General features: G+C 38.5%; 1 long non-coding RNA gene across 1 annotated transcript; it reads right to left on the reverse strand.

Moving 5' to 3' along the window:
• Positions 1-6,420: 6,420 nt before the first annotated feature.
• On the reverse strand, positions 6,421-7,773 carry LOC105532336. Its single transcript, XR_001004955.1, has 2 exons — positions 7,639-7,773; positions 6,421-6,665 (listed from the first exon to the last, which is right to left on the reverse strand). It is a non-coding gene; the product is annotated as an uncharacterized LOC105532336 (long non-coding RNA).
• Between the last annotated feature and the right edge of the window lie 6,231 nt (positions 7,774-14,004).

Here is a 14,004-nt window from a genome sequence, read left to right on the forward strand (position 1 = left end):
GCTCAGAGCTGGACCAAAGCCTTGTAAGCCTTTGGAAGGACTTTGGCTATTACTTTTAGAAAAATGGGAAACCATTAGAGCAAGTTTGTCCAACCTGTGGCCCAGGACGGATTTCAGCACAGCTTCACACAAATTCGTAAACTTTCTAAAACATTATGAGATTTTTCTACAATTTTTTTAGCTCATCAGCTATTGTTAGTGTTAGTATATTTTATGTGTGATCCAAGACAATTCTTCTTCTTCCACTGTGACCCAGGGAAGCCAAAAGATTGGAAGCCCCTGCTTTAGAGGTTTTTCAGCTGAGGAGTGGACATGGTCTAAAAATAATGAATAGGGATCATTCTGGTTGTTATGTTAGAAATCAACAGCAGAGGGAGCAAGAGTGAAAGTAGGAAATCCAGCACAACAATTCAGATTGACATGATGGAGGCTTGATCCAAGTTGTCACAGTAGAAGTAGCAAGATGAGGTCAGACCCAGATATATATTTTGAAAATTGAGGGAAAAGGATTTTCTGACAGATTGGATATGGGGTATGAGAGAAATGATGGAGGCAAAGCTGACTCTAAAGTTTTGGGTCTGAGCAAATATTTTAAAACTTACATAGTATTTCCAGAAATCATGATTGTGCCAGACACAATTCTAAGCACTTTACCAATCACAATTCATTTAATCCTAAAAACAACCTATGAGATACATGCTACTAGTGGGCCCAAACTTGATGCACAGATTCCCTAAATGATTTGTGCAAGTTCCCAGTGAATGCTGTTGCCAGTAATTGAGATGAATCAGTACATGAGTAGAAGAGATTTGGAGCAGAACTAGGAGTTTACTTTTAGACTTTTTAAGGTCTAGAGACTACTGACAACCCACCTGTCCAGGCTCAGTCCACTTTTGCTTTCAGCTGATATTAGTCCATGGTGTATACTTCCTAGCTGTAGTGTTATATCAGGTACTCCAGGCTGGCATCAGGGGTCCCACAGCTTGGTCATCCACTGAAGCTAGTGATATGCTGGTAAATGCATAACAACTAGCCCTCCAGGGGGAAAAAAAAAAACTAGCATTTGCTGAGTATTTGCTGATTTGGGTGGCGTAAATATTCACACCATAGCCGATTTTACACAACTGCCATGATGTTATTGAAAATGGACATTGGAAAAGGTGCATGCTATCTGCCCTCTGCTGTAGTGTGCCAATGAATGGAGCCACTACAATGATTTTAAAGCCCTGGTTAATATCTAGAAATGGTATGTCAGGGCTCTCAAGTGAGAAGGAGAATTTATAGTTGGAGACATAGCCAAGGTAGCTGGGAAAAATAATTTAGGCTTGAACTAGAGTTTTAATTATGTATGATAAAGAAAGTATAGACAGAACAAATTCAAAGGGATGGAATAATGGAGGGGCTGCATAACTACAGGAGAGCGAAATGATTGAAATAGCCGATTCTGCATTAATGTCATGAGGGTAGGGAGCAGAGAAGACTATAATGGAATCTGAAGAGATTTTAAAGTCAGGTCAACCAATCAGAAGAAGTCTCAGAAGTAGGTAAAGGTGCAAAAATGAATTTTATTGCTCCAATCAGTGATGAAAGGAAGCATTTGAGAACTCCAATATCAGGCAGTAGCAGAAACACTCAAGTGTTTACTAAATGACTGCTCCTACAAAACACCTGATCCAGGAGGAAATTTTTAAAATGTTTCCAATGCAGTGTGTCCAGGATAGGTCAAGGAAAAGCTCCATAAGTGATTTATGTATAATATAAGGTTTGGGAACCTGGTAAGTACCAAAGGCAGAAGGATTCAGGATATCAAGGAGTCCCAAGAGCAAATAAAGGACACCTAATGATGAGAGTAGAGTTTAGGGTCAGAACAGCACTGACTGATAAGAATGGGATGAAGATGACACAGCAGTGACATACATAGGTGGGATACATAGGTGAGAACTGATGCTGAGACCTAAACACCAAGAGAGAAGTTAAGCATGCTTAACAAAAATTCAGAAAGGGTCCTGTACACATCACCAAGAAATTTTTTAGGTTTATTCTAAAGGCAATGGATGTCAAGATAAAATACCATTCAGGGAAATAACATGATGATTTACTTTTGCAGTAGTGTGGAAGATAGAATGCAAATAAGCAAGACTGAAAGTAAGTGAACTAATTAAGGGGCACATCATGCAAAAGATGATGAGGGTGTGAACAATGGCTGTGCCAATAGGAATGGAATAGTGAGGCTGATTATAGAGCTATTTTAGAGTTAGAACTGACATAGCAGGATATCTGGATATGGATATCTATTAATATAGAAGGAATAGGCAGAAATTAAGAATAATTCCCCCATTTTTGACTGTGGAAAGTGAAAGATAGAGAAAACTTGAGGAGGATTCCCATATTTTTAACTAGAATGATTCAGTAAGCAGTGTCATTCAGGGAGATAGGAATGTAAGAAGAAAAAGAGAAATGGGAAAATGTATGTTCATCAGGACTCTTGATTGCAAATGAGAGAAAACCCAGCTGCCTTAGCAAAAAATGGCTTTTATTGCTGCACTGAATCCAAGAAAGAATTAAACCAACAAACAATGGTATAGTGGACTGTGGTAGCTATAGTGTTGTCTTCTCAGAATGTATTATAATATGCTTTATAGTAACTGTATCCTCCTCCCCCATGTTTTCTGCAAAGCTCTATCTGACTCTGACCTATCCACAGACACAGAAGTAGCATATGAGCTGGGTCTAGCCAGAGTGATTGGTTCGAAGGCGGTCATGACACCTAAGCTACACCAATCAGGAGGCTTCATTAGACTTCCCCTAGAGTGTTTGTCTTTGGGGTCATCGTTTAGGAGGGATGAAAAGACACTGGAGCAGCTTGCAGCCATCTTCCTCAGTGCCCTAGAAAAAACATAACTGCATGAAGTCCAGTTGAGACTGATGCAAAAGCTAAAATAAGCAGAAATGGGAGATATATAAAAAGAGAAAGCTAGCAGTCCTGAAGTGCCAGAAGCATAAATAGAGACCTGGTTACTGCAGCTATTTGATTATGTTAGCTACTTCGATGTCCTTCCCAATTAGATAAGAAAATGAATACTTTTTTCCTTCTTAGTATAGTTAGCAAGGGTATCCATAATATAAAGTACAAGATTCTTCATTAATACCTGTTGAAAGGATAGCCTATTGGGCCCCAGGAAAAACTAGATCTAGCCACTGGAACATCACCAGAATCTAGTTCTCTACCTTTCATTTGTACCTCTCTCTGGATGTCAGTTTTATTCTTTCTCACTGCAGACTCTTCTCCTTCTTGTAGTTGCAAATGTGATTATAAACAAATGCCAAGTTTTACTTCTGATAGGTTTCATCTCTGAAGGGAACTGCCTTTCATTTTCTGTGCTTCCAAGTTCAAATATTCTAAGGAAGGATTGTAACTGACCCACCTTATGTCGCATAATGGATCGACCAATTGTAACTAGGGTCTTAAAATACTATGATTGGCTTAGCTTGGGCCAGGTTGACATTCCTGAACCAATCAAATGGGAGCCGGGGTGGTGGGCTCATGTAAGAAAATGGCAATGCTCATGGAAGCTGTAAAATTAGACCAGGAAGAGAAACTATTCTAAGAACAGAGGTTCTATTTCCAGAAGAAAGGCAAATATAGCTATAAGAGCCTCTTGTAGGAAAGATGGTATTTTAAACATGTTGAATTTGAGACCCCTGGAGGGTCAAAAGGAGGTCAAGGAAATGTGACCAGTTGAAATTATTACTCAAGCCTGCAAGAGACAATTTATGCATTTGGCTGATTTTGATCAAAGAGATTATTTCAGATTATAAATTTCAAATTCCGTATATGGCTTTACCCCAAATTTACCTAGGTCTCTAGTTTTCAAAACAACTTTGCACACGTGAAATGATTATGCCCTGTAATACAGTGGACATTGTCAATTAAGAGAACGGGTTGTGAATCACAGAGGCAAGACCTTAGGAGAAAAAAAAATCCTCATCTATGTTTCTCCCCTATGAGGGAATAGACAAAGCTATGGACTAGCAGAGCCTAAGGACCCCAAGATTTTTGGTCTGAGAACCTGTAGTATTGCAACTGAAAAAGGGAAGATACGTCTAAGGCAGGTTTGGAGTAAGTTCGAGTTGTCTCTCAGACATCCAAGTGGAGATACTGAGTAAGAGATTAGATATATGGGACTGGATTTCAGAAGAGTGATCTGGGAACTCCAAAATTAAAAGGTTAGGAATAAAAGGAAGAGCCACCCAAGGAGACTAATGAAGAAGCTTTGAGAGTAAAGGAGAATAACCAAGATAATATGGTGTTCTAGCAGCCATGTGAATGCAAAACATGAAAGAGAAGGGAAAAATCAATTGTGACAGATGCTGCTGAAGAGTGACACAAATAATGACAGAGAATTAACCATTGGATTTAGCAAACTGGCTGCCATTGGTGATTTTGACAGTTTCTATGCAGTAATAAGAGCAAAAGGCGAGAGTTACACTTTAGCCACAAATGCCAGCAGACAAGGCAGAAATTAGATGGGTCATTGTCCTGGAAACTAGAGTATTTATGAGACACAGCATCTAACATCTTAGGACTCTGATTCATCTATGTTCATAATGTTCTGTAAGCCCCAACCCTTCCCTCAGACACAGGGACACCACCTGAGGGAGAGAACTCGGGCGTTGGAGGGCTGTGTAATAACTGAGCATTGTTTGTGTTTTACTTTTTGCCAAGGCAGACTTTTGATAAAGCTTCTGCCTAAATTAACAGTTCAAACTAAGCTTTAAATCAAAGTTAATATTTTTTCTTCTTACCAGCAGATGTAGAGAAAGAACAAATCAACTATGACAAAACTAATAAAACTACATTTTATCCTCATGTTGGATGTGTTACCTGTGTTAAATCTTTGACCCTCATGTGGGTCAAATTTTTATTATGTTTTCACTAGTAAACTTCCCATATCAATTCATAGCTTATGCTTGATAATTTTTTCAAGCATATCTGATTTTTTCTTACAATTGTTAATATTTGGCAATTGTTAAGCTGTATCTTACTGGTGATTTTAGTTCATGAAATTGAATAATATCCAGGTAAAATCCTAAAGGTAAAAATCAGGATAAGTTTGAAAATGGGTCATCCACCTGAAAAGTGGAAGAATAATGGGAAGAGAGTCAAAATGAGAGGACTCAGGAGCTAGAAACAAAAAAGAGAGAGGGAGAGAGAGAGAGAGCGAAGGGGTAGTGGAGGAAGCAGGCTTAGATAGTTTTTGAAAGTGTGTGTAAAAAGACACATTACAGTTTTCACCTTCTGTAGATAATTATTTGCATGTGTATTTCAGATCTCATTAGAAGTTTCAGAATAAGGTGCATATCTCACAATATTTTGGAAAGCATATTAAGAACTAATAACACAAGCACTGAAACCAGAGAAAATTTGGTTTAAGAACTAGCAGTACCACTTTTTAGCCACATGGATCTGAGGAAGTTACTCTTTGAGATTCAGAATCCTCATTCATAAAATGGAGGAAATAATAGTATGTAACTCAGCAAGCTGTTCTAAGAATTGAACAAGATAATGCAGATAAGGCTCTTTTTGCAGTGCCTTCCCAAATAAAGGCTCAATAATTATTAGTAGTTATGGTTAGTGTTATTATATATCATTGAGAAGTCTTTCTTTAGAAGCCTTTTCCATCAGTACCTTCTTTTTTTCTTACTTATTTCTCCAGCCCTATTAGGGCCCTTGATGAATCTCATCAATGATACTCTCATCAGCACCTTCAATGAGCTTTCTCCTCTGTCTTTTCATCACAGGTATTATGCCAACTCTCACCCTGTGAATCTACTGACTGGGGAACACTGCTTAAGAAAATCACACAGCTGTGTCAACAAGCAAGGTAGAAACGACCATGTGCATTCACTGGGGGAGAGGGGGGCCATTTGTAAGATTTGTAAGATTACTTATGCAAAAGGATGTCCTGGCTAAGATTGGACTCAAGAGTTTTAAAATTGTTGATGAGTAAAATCAAGTAGAAACTTTTATTTAAATGTAACCCTATGAGCAGTTTTTGGTCTCTAAGACAGAGATTTTGAATTACCTGGACAGGCTGTTTCCTGTTTTCTTTTTAAGAAAATCAGCAGATGAGGTCTTTAACTATACAATCTCAACGCACTTTTGTTTTTGACAAAATTGTGGTGACCTGTGGGCTGAAGTAAAGTGTTGTGGTTTGATCATTGTGTAAGGTAGAATCAGAGCTGGATCTCAAAGAATGTTGACTTCATTTCTTCTTCTTCTTTTTTTTTTTTTTAATTAGTTGATTTGTTCGGTTTATTTATTTATTTATTTATTTATTTATTTCTTTTTTGCTTTGGGTTTTGGTTTTGTTTGCTTTAAGTTTTGGGAATTCATTGCAGGAGACATGGCACAGAAGACAGAGGCAAAAGCAGCTTTACTGAAAAACAGAGCATGAGTAGAACGACTTCAAGTCCCATATGGCACCACAGTGAGAAGTGACTTCCTCCGAGCTTCTTAGAGAATCCAACAATGTCCTGCTCCCTTGGGGAGCTGCAGCCATGGGCACATAGGAATAGGGCTTCCACCAAGAGTCCCGTCAGTCGCAGCAACAGGAGGTCTTCCTCAGACAGCTTTGATGATAGTGGTTGCTAGCTAGAGCAAGCTAGAACCAGAAAGAAAAGCTTTGAAGATGCCACAGTTGGAGTCTGAGCACCTTGAGGCTCCCTGTTGGAAACTGACAAACCTAATTGTGGGACACTTGGATGCTAAGTTCCAGTAAATATGCTGTGGGAGGCACTGTAATTTAGTCACTAACATTTAAAAACTGTCTAGTTCTATATACATATTCTGTTGAAGACTTCTTCCAACCACCTTGTATTATAAATTTAAAATATGAAATACAAACTCTTTGTATGTCTTGACTCAGATTACCTAGGAAGTGACAGTGACTTATTCATCAATGTTTAGAATCATAGTAAGTTATGGACTATAGTCTGAGAAAATTACCTGGACCAAGAAAGCAATGTCCCTGACATTCGTGAGTCTAGAACCAGAGCTGCCCATTAAGCTAGGTGCAAATTTATCAGAAAACAATATTTTTCCCAAATACATATTGCAGTCATAAAATGCCCTAAAAACCCAGTTCTTAGAGGGACTACTGCTTACTTACTGAGAAATTTTATTCTCTGAAATCATAGACTATCAGATGCATTGCTGTTTAAAATTATTGCAATAAGAATGAAATATCTCACTCTTATCTGGAGGAGTTAAGTCATTGTGATCAGTGAAGCCTTGATTTACAGCCCCTGTGCAAAGCTTCAAAGAATGGGTCTCAGGACACAACATTTGACATCTTTTTTAACTTCATTTCCAAGAAAACAGGACTGCTATGGTTTGAATGTTTGTCTCCCCCAAACCAATGTGTTGGAGGTGGAGCCTAACGAGAGGTATTTGGGTTATCAGGGTGGATGCCTCATGAATAGATTAATGCCCTCCCTGGGGTAGGGAGCAGTGAGTGAGTTCTTACTTCATTCGTTCTCAAGAGAGCTGGTTGTTAAACAGAGCTTGGAACCTCCCTCCTCCCTCGTTGCTTCCTCTCTCACCATATGATCTCCGCACACAACACCTCCCCTCACCTTCTACCATGAGTGGAAGCAGCCTGAGCCTCTCGCCAGGAGCAGATACTGGTGCCATGCTTCTTGTACAGCCTGCAGAACAGAGAGCCAAATAAACCTCTTTTCCTTAGAGATTGCCCAGCCTCAAATATTCCTTTATAGCAACACAAAATGGACTAAGACAAGGACCATAGGTCCATTTCACAGTACAGAGCTGAGGTTGACCCCTTTTATACACAACCATACTTGCTTAGAGCCCATAGAACATCACCTCATTTACATCACACCTAAATTCCACTCTTCAGCAAAATCCTATGTTAACTCTATATTTTCCTTTGTTTGCTGAGATACCTCACAGTTGCTCTGTTGTGCAGTCCCCACACTGCAATGAGTCAGTAAACTCGATTGGTTTGTTTACAGGTTGTCCCTGGTGGTTTTAGGCTGATCGGGCTAAGACAAACCATGTCTTATTTTTTAAATGTCTCCTTTAAGCAAATGTTATTATCTGTATTTTACTCTATTCTATCAGCAGAAGTAACAAAGTTGTCTAATTGCACCAAAAGATGCTTATAGCGTAAAACTTTCTATGCTGTAAACATAGAAAGTTATTGAAATCAAAAAGAAAAAATTACTGTCCTTAAAATGAAAAATATATATATACACAGAGTTGGGGCTTTTTCACTTTACTAAAGCTCGGGCTGTGCTTCTTACAATAGAACAATGATCAAAAAATAGAACTTTTTTTCCTCCTTTATAATATGACCAAACAAGGGTTAGTGGCAATGAGCACTGCATCACTTAAAAGATACTGAAAAACTTGAAATACTGATGAATGTCTAGCAAACACCTTCTTCCCAATCCTCACTCTTGACCTAAGACCTTGTTTCCTATTTCACTGAGAAACAGAGAAAAAATTAGACGAGAATGTGCACAAGCTCCTACCATAAGATCTTCCTACCTTCCTCTAACTGCACCTCTATACTGTTACTATCAAATGCTCCTCTGTGTCCCTAACAAAGGCTATTTCCTCTCCTTTTGCACTAAATTCTATGTACTCATGCCTATGAGGAGACATTGTTCCAGTAATTATCTCCTTTCTTCTGCCTGAGTCAACTTCCAGGATGGCTCCCAGTGATCCCCACCCTCCTGGTATCCACACCATAATGCAATCTGCTTACACTCTAAATCAGGGATGAACCGTGTGACTAATAGAACACTGCAGAAGGGATGATGTGTGACTTCAGATGCTAAGTCACAGAGGACAAGGACACTGCCCCCTTCTTGGATTTCTCACTCTGTGGAAAGGCAGTAACATTCCATGAGACAAGCAGTCCTGTGGTGAGGCCCATGTCAAGAAGGCCTGAGATCTCCCAACATCAACTACAGCCAATTTGTCAGTCATGTGAGTAAACCACCTGGGACGTGGATCCTCTCGACTCAACCACCTTTTCAGGTGGCCAGAGCCCTAGCCCAGCTCTGACTGCAACTTGATGAGAAACCCTGAGTAGGAAGCCCTGCTTGAACTGCTCCCACATTACTGATCCCCAGAAACTATGAGAGATAATACATGTTTAGTGTTCTTTTAAGCCACTACATTTTGGATGGCTATATTTATTACCCAGTAACAAATGACTAATACAGCTCCTGTGATCAAAACATTTCAGAGGTTCGCCATTTCTCCCAGAGAAATATCCAAAGTCCATAAGGCCCATGAGGCCCCTCACATTCTTCCCATCCCCCATTATCTCTCTGACTCCATTTTCTACCCCTCTCCTTCTTACCACCTCAACCTCAGCTACAGTGACTTCTTTGCCCTTCCTCAAATCTGCCTCAGGGCCTCTGTACTGGACACACTCCCAACTCCCACTCCCTCCTCCAGGCCTTCACTCAAATGTCTCCCTCTCAGTGAGGACTTCCTTTCCTAAAATGCAGTACCCCCAACCTTCACACCCACACACCCACACACACACTCTCACACACACACACACACACTCTCACACACCCACACACACACTCTCACACACACACACAGTACCCCCAACCTTCACACCCACACACCCACACACACACTCTCACACACACACACACACACTCTCACACACCCACACACACACTCTCACACACACACACACACACTCTCACACACCCACACACACACTCTCACACACCCACACACACACTCTCACACACACACACACACACTCTCACACACCCACACACACACTCTCACACACACACACACACACGCACACAGTCTCTAGTCTTCCTGGCTCCTTAATTTTTTTTTTCCTTAGGACATATCACTATTTCATATACCATATATGTCATCTATTATCTGGTTTCCCTTTCTTAGATGTAAGTTAAGTTGGTGCAGGGGTTTTTGTCTGTTCCCAATGTCTAAAAGAGTGTCTGGTTTACAGTAGATACTCCATGAAATTTGTCAAATGAATACACCAGTGTTAAGAGTATAAGAGTGTAATAGTACCTTCAAAAATGCCTCAGAGATAAATCTTTTGATTTATCTTTATCTTTAGATCTACCGCCACTTTAGCCAGTTCTAAAATTTACTACTAGAAAAACCTTTTCTTTCCTGAAGAACTGTCTCACAAAAATAGCAGTTAAATAGGAAGCTAACCTAACCCACTGTTTGCCTTTTCTCTTGTGAAACTCAGACCAAAATTGAAAGTCATCTATAGTAACTATGTGTTCTTGGCATCTAAGCTCTGTTTTGTTTCATCTTGACTTTCTTAATTTCCTAGGTTTTTCCCTTTGTTCCTATTATTTTATTGTTTTTATTCTATATTGCTTCAAAGACTTTATGAAATTAAGTAGATTATAAATACAAATATAAGTAAGTATACTAGTGTTTTCTTAAGCTCACAATAGATTATTATAGTTATCTTTGATTCAGTTTATTATAATTACAGAATTATAAACTTTTCAAGGAATAAATCTTTAATTTTTGTGAGCTCTCCTTTTAAAATCAACAAAGATAATATTTTTATTATTTATTGGGGTATGCATTTTTTTTTTTTTTTTTTTTTTTTTTTTTTTTTCTTTTTTGAGACAGAGTATCGCTTTGTCACCCAGGCTGGAGTGCAGTGGCTCAATCTCAGCTCACCTCCCAGTTTCAAGTGATTCTCCTGCCTCAGCCTCCCGAGTAGCTGGGTTTACAGGCGCCGCCACCGCGTCTGGCTAATTTTTTGTATTTTTAGTAGACGTGGGGTTTCACCATGTTGGTCAGGCTGATCTTGAACTCCTGACCTCAAGTGATCTACCCACCTCGGCCTCCCAAAGTGCTGGGATTACAGGCGTGAGCCACTGTGCCTAGCCTGGGGTATTCTTACTGTAAAACATTTTACATGGAAAATATACTTTGAATCAGGAGAGAAACATTTCAACACAGCATCGTTATTTCTTAGTAAACTGGCACATTTTTCCTAATTTCAGATTATTCTTGGAAATTTTTGTTTGCTTCTATGATATAATAAAATTCTACTTGAAAATTATGTGTTAAATTGATTCCTTCTCCATTTCCAAAAAACAGAGGAAGGGTTATTTTAAACAATAAAGTGGTTGATTATGTTATCCAACGAGTCAGCAGGTTTTTTTTTCTGCCTTCACCAGTCATCATTTCTCATTATACACAGAGATCCTCAAAACGAGGAGCAGATACATTCAGTCTGTAGGATCATTAAGCAACTGGAGGAAGGAGACTAAGTAGCCTAGATTTTTTTAAAGTTCCCAAATCTAAACATCCTAAAAGATCATAAAAAGATAAACAAGTGTTCAGAGATTAAATATGGAAAATATTGGTATTGGTTTTGATTCTATAGACAAGAATAAAATGCCACTTGACAGTAGATTTCTCACTTTATAAGTAATCATGTATTTGGTGAATGGCTAAAAACATAGTCAAATGAATTAAGTATACATTTAAATAAATGGGCAAATATATATCATCAATTATCAACTATCAACCCCATCAATTACTTCATTATATCTAAATATATATATGTATTTCTCAGCCTGGTGAAGTAAGCCAACCCCATCACTAATCTCATCGTATTTAAATATATATTTAATATATATTGATATTCTGCATTAATATATTTAATATTTAATATGTTGATCTATATTAAATATATAAATATATGTGCAAATATGATGAGATCATTTAGGGGACTGGTTTCCTTCACCAGGCTTAGAAAATAGTTTAACTGCCATAAAATAATCACAAACTTAAAATTATAATACTTTCGCATACTGTTTTCAGAGCAGTTTTAGATTTATGAAAAAAATTGAGCAGATAAGAGAAGAGTTCCCATATAATCCATCTCTACTCTCTCACAGTTCCCCTATTAGTAACATCTGCATTTGAGTTGTACATTTCTCACAGTTGATGAACCAGTATTGGTATATTATTATTAACTAAACTCCATCGTTTACATTAGAGTGCACTCTGTATGTTGTATAGTAGCTCTATAGGTTCTGGCATATGTGAAAGGCCGCAAATGTAGTGTATCTAGGTTAATGTTCTATACGAGGTTGAGAAGAACGTGTATTTTGCTGCAGTTGAATGAGATAGAACCATCAATTAAACCCAGGTGGCGATAGTATTATTCACTCTATTACATTCTTACTGATTTTCTGCTTGTTCGATTTGCCAGTTACTAACAGAGGAATATTGAAGACCACAACAGCAATAGTCTATTTGTGTCTATTTCTCCTTGCAGTTTTACCAGATTTTGCCTTATGTATTTTGACACTCTGTTGTGAGGTGCATACACAGGATTGTTATGGCTTATTGGACAGTTGGCCCCTTTATCATTATGTAATTGCCTTCTTTATTCCTAATAATTTCCTTTCTGAAGTTTGCTTTGTCTGAAGTTAAAATAGTTATTCTAACTTTCCTTTGATTAGTGTTTGAAAAATATATCTTGTTGGGCATGGTGGCTCATGCTGTAATCTCAGCACTTTGGGAGGCTGAGGGAGGAGGGTCTCTTGAGTTCAGGAGTTCAAGACCAGCCTGGGCAACATAGTGAGACCTCATCTCTACAAAAAATTAAAAATTAGCTTGTTGTGGTGGCATATGCCTGCAGTCCCAGCTACTCAAGAGACTGGGGTGGGAGGATCACTGGAGCTCGGGAGTTCGAGACTGCAGTGAGCCATGACTATGCCACTGAACTCCAGCCCAGGTGATAGAGTGAGATCCTGTTTCAAAGGTAAAAAAAAGAAAAGAAAAGAAGAGAAAAATATATCTTTCTCCATTCCTTTTGTGTCTTTATAATTAACATGGATTTCTGGTAAACAACATAGAGTTGATGCCTGTATTGTATTCATTCTGTCAGTCTTTGTCTTTTAATTGGTAGGCCATTTATATTTAAAGTGATTCTTGATAGAGTTGGATTAATATCTCCCATATACCGTTTTCTGTTTGTTGCCCTTGTAATTATTTCCCTTTTTTGTTTTCCCCTCTTCATATGGTTTGGCTCTGTGCCCCCACCCAAATCTTAAGTGGAATTGTAATCCCCATAATCCCCACCTGTTGAGAGAGGGACTTGGTAGGAGGTGATTGGGTCATGTGGATGGTTTCCCCCCATGCTGTGCTCATGATAGTGAGTTCTCACGAGATCTGACGGTTTTATAAGGGGCTCTTTCCCTTCGCTTCTTCTCACCTGCTGCCATGTACGACATGCCTTTTCTTCTCCTTCGCCTTCTGCCGTGATTGTAAGTTTCCTGAGGTCTCCCCAGCCATGCAGAGCTGTGAGTCAATTAAACCTCTTGCCTTTATAAATTACCCAGCTTCAGGTAGTATCTTTACAGCAGTGTGCAAATAGACTAATATACCTCTTTTGCTCCCTTTTCTAGTTTTAATTGAGCATTTTATATGATTATATTTTCTATCCTCTCTTAGCATATCAATTATACTTAAAAATATGTTTTTAGAAATTGCCCTAGAGTTTGCAGTACACATTTACAACTAAGTCCACTTTTCAATAACACTATACCATTTCACAGTTAGTGCAGGTACTGTATGAAAGATTATTCCCGTGCCTCGCTCCTGTCCCTTAAAGCATTGCAGTTACTTATTTCATTTATTCATAAACTAATATGACCCAATATATTACTGATATCATTATTTTGAACAGTTATCTATGCGATCAATTAAGAATAGGAAAAAAATTCTAGGTTGGTGGATTTTTCTTTCAACACTCTAAATATTTCACTCTACCCTCTTTTTGCTTGCATGGTTTCTGAGAAGTCTGATGTAATTCTCATCCTTGTTCCTCTATAAGTAAGGTGATAGTTTTTCCTCTGACTCCTTTCAATATTTTCTCTTTGTTTAATTTTCCACAATTTGTATACAATATGCCTACATGTAGT

Source organism: Mandrillus leucophaeus, unplaced genomic scaffold (assembly GCF_000951045.1).
Source record: "Mandrillus leucophaeus isolate KB7577 unplaced genomic scaffold, Mleu.le_1.0 Scaffold95, whole genome shotgun sequence".
In the NCBI taxonomy this organism is placed as follows: Eukaryota; Metazoa; Chordata; class Mammalia; order Primates; family Cercopithecidae; genus Mandrillus; species Mandrillus leucophaeus.